We start from the raw sequence: 6,678 nt of genomic DNA, 5'->3' as shown, positions 1-6,678 counted from the left end.
CGGCCACACATACCAGACACTCTTGGAGGGTCGGCAGGTTGCAGATTTTCACCTCCAGGATGCCCTATTATGCCACCTCGGTCACCTTTGTGTTCCTTCAAGCGAGCGTGCCAAGATGATTTGGGAAGCACACTACAGTCGGGCTGCTGGGCATTTCAGGGTCGAGAAAACAGTGGCAGTACTGCAAAATTATTTCTATTGGCCGAATCTTCGACAGGATGTTGGGAAGTACATCCGATCATGTACTACCTGTGCCATTGCCAAACCGGCCATTAAGAAGCACGACCTCTATACCTCGTTGCCTACCCCTAGTCGACCTTGGGAATCCATCTCCATGGATTACATGTCAGGCCTTCCTTCCACTAAGCATGGAAATGACTGTGTTTTTGTGGTCGTCGACAGGTTCTCGAAGATGGCCATTATGGTGGTCTGTAAGAAGAATATCACAGCAGAAGCCACTGCTAAACTCTTCTTTGAACGAGTGTGGGTGCACTTTGGGATCCCATAGTCTATCATCTCAGATCAGGACAGTCGGTTTCTCAGCACATTTTGGTCCAGTCTCTGGTCAATGCTGGACACCAAACTCACGAAGTCCACAGCCTTCCATCCTCAAACTGATGGCCAGACAGAGGTTTTCAGTAGGATGATTGTGCACATTCTGCGCATGTATAACTCAAAGCATCCACGCACATGGGACGAGAGCCTCCCCTATGTTCAGCACAACTACAACCGAGCTCTTCACAGCTCCACTGGCCATAGCCCTTTTCAGGTGGGTTTGGGATTCTAGCCACTATGCCCCATTGATGTGGCCATGCCACTTGCAGCTACTCACATGAATTCAGCTCATGTCCAGTCCGAAACAGATAAGGCCACCAGCTTCATTGAGCGCATCTAACATATTCGCCAGCAGGTCCATGACATTCTTGAGAAATCAAATGCCAAGTACAAGCAGCGACATGATCAACATCGACTACCACACAAGTTTCAGGTGGGCGACAAAGTCTGGTTGCATTTTCAAAAGGAACGCCTTACTGGAGCCTATCGGAAATTGAGACCACTCCGATATGGTCCTTACACCATTACTAAGGCTATGGGAGACAATGCATTTGAGCTCAGCATTCCCCCATTCCTTGGCCTGCACCCAGTGTTCAATGTGGAACGCCTTCGGCCACACTTTCCACCATTGCTAGACACATCCGACATTGCAGAACAGCTCAAACCCACAGAATTAAATCCAGATTGCATGGAACAAGCTGCAACTGATTGGATCATGGACACACAGATCAAGAACACTCGCCAACAGAACATCCAACTGTATCGAGATGTCAAAGTAGGCCAACTCCTTCAGCAGGGCAAGTGGCTCACCAGGGAACAAGCTTAGCAAAAGTTTCCTCATCTCATGGAGGAGCTCAACGCAATGGTGACCATTGCTTCCTAAGGGGGGAGGAATGATCCAGGTGGATATTGGTGGCCACCTGCCAAGTCCACCTGGACCCCCACCTTTGTCCTTCTCAGCATTTTCAGTTTCCTTAATTGTAGCACAACTTACTATTTTTAGCAGTTTTTTGGGTCCTGAACTTCCGGAGCCGTTTTGAGGCCCTAAACGACGTTTTTTGGGGAATCCGGAGGCAACATGGGTCCATGGAATGGACCATGTTGCCCTTTCCAACAATGATAGTGCTCGGATAGATCTTTCTAATGAGCTATTGTACGCGTCAAACGGAGATCATATGCCAAAGTTACGACCCCGGGAAGTTGATGTACCAACTTACCCCCAAACGGGGCCCACAGTTTGGCGTTTCATCTCCTAGGGCTAGGTTTTGGAATGTTAAGGGTTTTCCATTGTTTCTCAACAATAAATAGGCCTTCGAGCCTCATTGTAACACAGTTCAGAGGCGTGTAGCCATCACATCTCTTCTCAGAGATAAGCTACCATCGCCCTAGCTGGTTTATTTCCATTTCTGGTTGTAAGCATATTTCAGTATTTTCCATTAATGAAATGAAGTATTATTTCCGCTGCATCTTTGTGTATATGGTTATCTCTGTAATCTGTTGCATTCCTGTTTAAATCTGGATCACCTTGTCTTGGTTGTACTTCCTCGGCAATGCCATCAAAGAAGGCTCTATAATACCCCCACGAAGCCTCAGCACAAGGTGCAAGGTTGAATCTATGAAATCATACCCATTAGCCAAGATCAGAGTTTGTAATTGAATCTATTATTTTTGATCCTATACCGGGACAATAAATGCCCATTTCTTCATTTATATAATATCACATATGAGTTAGAGATAAAATCCATTTTTATGTGGATTGCAAATTTTGAAATATTAAAAAAATCTCAAAACACTAAATGAATACAAGAATTTATATGTCAAAGAAAGTTGAAATCAAACTCAAAATCCCCTTGTTCAAAACAATCATCATTCACTAATGTTCAATGACACAATTCTGAAATCATGTTCTACTTCAAATTTAAAACATATAGAAGAGAGAACTATCGTTTAGAAGAAGGTATCCACCATATAAATCCTGCTCATAAAAAGAAAGGTATCCATCGAATAAATCCTGCTATGTAAGTAGGAATGTAGAAGGGAAATGATTGATCTTCAAATCAACTGAGCCATTCAATAAATTAGAGTCTAGAATTTGCCAATTTGGAAGCCAGAAATTCCACAACAATCATTTAATTTTCCTTAATATTGGTTTACTAAATGTCTCGTGACCTTGTTTGGTATAATACTAAAGAAATAGAAATGCATGAGGTGCATTAGCAATATATAAAAGAATTCTAGTGTGTAAATCTGTGGAAAGAAAACAACTAAAATTTCATTATATGGGACTGTGGAATTTTCAAATTGAAAATGGTAAATGGTTTTATGGCGAGAATTTGTTATTGATATGCAAAAATTTCATGGTGAATGGAGTAGATATGAAAGTAGTGATGTTGTACTCGTAGTTGGCTACCATTAACCCCAAAAAAAATCAAATTATGTCTTGAGTCACAATTCATGGTTTCCTTGACAAGTTAACCATTGCCCATTTAGTAAGCATGGAAGAAAGTGTTAGGCCATAATTGCATAGAAAATATAAAGAATGAATCAGATTCAACATTATTCTCTGCACAGAACCCAGAAACAGGGGACTTAGTCAATCAGCTGATGCATCATCATGTAAAACGTCAATGCTCTTGCTTATCCTTATTTGATATGATCTAAAGTTTTGAAGAGTTACAAGATTTGCCACAAAATTGAAGCAAATTTGAATTTATTTTCAGCATGCCCTCCATATTAATGTTTGTGTAGCCAAATAAATTTGGAACTACTAAAATATATTAGAGGTAGAGGCAAACAAAAAATATAGGGATCTAAAGGAATCTAAAATTTTATTTTTCTCTACAAAAATATATTAGAGGCATAGGCAGAAAAAATATATAGGGATCTAAAGAAATCAAACATTTTATTTTTTCTGAAGATTGGATTTCTGAGTGTATGAATTGATGCATATGACATGAAGTTATAACCACAAAATGAAAATAAATACTTTGATCTTCCAATTAGACATAGGTGGCAATGGTCAACTGGACAGGGACATTAGCAGTGAAAGACATGAAACCAGTTGTTGTAAACTTCTCCTCCAAGAAGAGATACTCAAATGCCCTGAATGCACCATGCACACAAATAATAACCATACCAAAAATGAGGGAAGAAATAGTCATGGATCCAACATCCATAAAAAACACAATCATGATATTGAGGACTGGCAGGATCCCTATAATTTCTCTCATTTAACCTTCTGCCATGTTGGAAAGGCAGAGGAGACAAGGCATGAATTCACACATAAAACACAAGTTGCGGCTCTTCTATTGATCACACAAAAGATGATACTTACAATGAACCTGGTGACAGGTATTTATATTTTTCGACTAGTGACTCGCTTAAAATATCTTGACATGCATCCACATGCAACCGCACACTAAAAGTCGTCTATCACTTACCTTGACTTGACTCAACACTCAAACACTCAATCACTCAATCAATTAGTTAAATGACTCTCTAATTTTAGCTAACTCCTCATGTAGGAGTACTTATCTTATTTTAACACTCCCCCTTAATTACGACCTTTAATCTAAAACATGACTCATGACAACTCAAACATGTCTACTGGTATGTCTTAGCTAGGCTTACAACACCCAAGTTTTTTCTATGAAACTCAAATACATCTTGTTCTAATGAATTACTAAATATATCAACCAATTGATCATTATATTTACAAGGCTTTAAGTGAACTTATCCATTGCCCATAAGTTATCTAATAAGGTGATATATAGTATAGTGCAATCACTGCGGTGTTGTCACAATATATTTTTGTTGATCCTTGTTGTTTCTACTTGAGTCCATCAAATACTCTTCTTAACTAGACTGCTTGACATGCTACTGATCATGCTGCTACATCTTGTGCTTTTGCTGACGAAAGTGTCACAATGGGTTGCTTATTAGATGCCCATGAAAACACACATGAACCTAGGTGGAACACAAAAACAGAAGTGCTCTTCCTATCATCCAAAATTCCTACAAAATCACTATCTGTGTGTCCAATCAAATCCTTATTTTCTATGCTTGCATACATTATTCCACAATCTCTAGTTCCTGCTATATATCTCATAATTCTTTTTCCTACACTCCAATGCGTGTCTTTTTAAGTCTCCATAAATCTAGAAATCAAACTCACTCCTTGCATGATATCTGGTCTTGTAGCTGCGAGATACATGAGGCTTCCAACCAATCTTTTGAATAGAGTTGGATTGACATCTAATCCTTCATCATCCTTGCTTAACTTTGTACCTGTTGCAATTGGTGTAGGGACAGGTTTGAAATTTTCCATCCTGAATCCTTTCAACAAATCTTTGGCATATTTATTTTGACAAATAAAAATTCTTTTTTTCAGATTTCTCAACTTCTATGCCAAGAAAATATTTCATGAGACCAAGATCTATCATCTCAAATTCTTTCATCATGGCTGCTTTAAATTCATCTAACTCAAAATCACCTATAAAAATCATGTCATCAACATATAAGCAAACAATCAAAATCTGTCCATGATCATTTACCTTTGTGTACAAGGTAGGTTCAATGTTTATGCTGCAAAATCCATTCCTGATCATGTAGTTGTCAATTCTTTTATACCAAGCTCTAGGCGCTTGCTTCAATCCATAAAGAACTTTCTTCAACCTGTAAACTTTCTCTTCATTACTTTCAACTTCTTATCCTAGAGGCTGCTACACATAAATTTCTTCTTTTAGAATTCCATTCAAGAAGGTTGATTTTACATCCATATGATATACTTTCCACTTGTTCTGAGTTACTGTGGCTAGAACTGCTCTTACAGTGTCCAATCTGGCTACCAGAGTAAACATTTCTCGAAAATCTATTCCCGGTTGCTACGAGAATCCTTTTTCTACAAGTCTTGCTTTAAATATGTCAATTTCACCTTTCTCATTCAACTTTGTATTGTACACCCACTTCACACCAATGAGATTTTTGTCCTTTGGTAAATCAACCAAATTCCGTGTATCATTATTTTCAATAGTTTCAATTTCTTCATCCATGGTTTGCACCCAATTTTCATCTCTGATTGCTTCTTCAAACAAAGAAGGTTTGAATGGCAACAATGAAAAATTTGAACTAACATCCAAATCATCATAAATATCTTTCAAACTTCTCATCTTTCTCTTACCATTGTTTGATTCATCACCTGATTGATTGCTGAGAGAATCATGATCTGTTGATTTTCTTGAAGATCCATGCCGCTCTAAAAATATTGGAGTCCTTGTTGGTGTGTCTCTGTTTGGCGTCTTCACCTGTGATTCTTGCTTCTCCTTTTCTGCTACATCATCTTCTTCCATCAGTGGCACTTGTGCATCAACTAGTTTGTCTACAATTCCATTCCATGACTATTGTTTTTTGAACACAACATCTCTGCTAATTATGGTCTTCTTGGTGACAAGGTTATACAATTTGTAAGCTTTTTATTGCTTACTATAACCAGTAAATATGCATTTTTCACTTTTATCATCCAATTTGCCTCTTCGCTCCTTAGGCACATGTGCATAAGCTACATGTTCAAATACTTTAAGATGAGATAGGCTGCAAGACATACCTGACATTGCTTGTTTTGGTACTCTATTCATCACACTCTTTGTAGGAGATTTGTTGATCACATAAATATCACATGCAATTGCTTCCGCCCAATACTCATTAGACAAGTTTCTTCCTTTCAACATGCTTCTTAACATGTTCATAATTGTCATGTTCTTTCTCTCTGCTACACCATTCTGCTGCAGCGTGTATCTCGTTGTAAAATTTCTTTTGATCCCATGTTGTTTGTATTAATCATGGAATGCCCTTGAGTCATATTCTCCTCCACGATCTGACCTCAATACCTTGATCTGTCGATCACTTTGTTTCTCTACTAAGGCTTTGAATTCCTTGAACTTTGCAAAATTTTCATAATTCTGCTTCAAGAACTAAACCCAAGTCTTTCTACTATAGTCATCAATGAAAGTGAGGAAGTAACAACTTCCACCAATCGAATGTGTCCTCATAGGTTCCCACAAGTATATATGCACTAACTCAAGAGATTTCTTTACTCTGTATGCAACTCCCTTTGGAAAACTTTCA

The sequence above is a fragment of the Pinus tabuliformis genome, chromosome 2_1, assembly GCF_031772625.1.
Source record: "Pinus tabuliformis cultivar Carrire ecotype Pingquan chromosome 2_1, CPIR1, whole genome shotgun sequence".
Lineage (NCBI taxonomy): Eukaryota > Viridiplantae > Streptophyta > Pinopsida > Pinales > Pinaceae > Pinus > Pinus tabuliformis.
The sequence above is the reverse complement of the archived record's forward strand: the minus strand, read 5'-3'. Positions refer to the sequence as shown.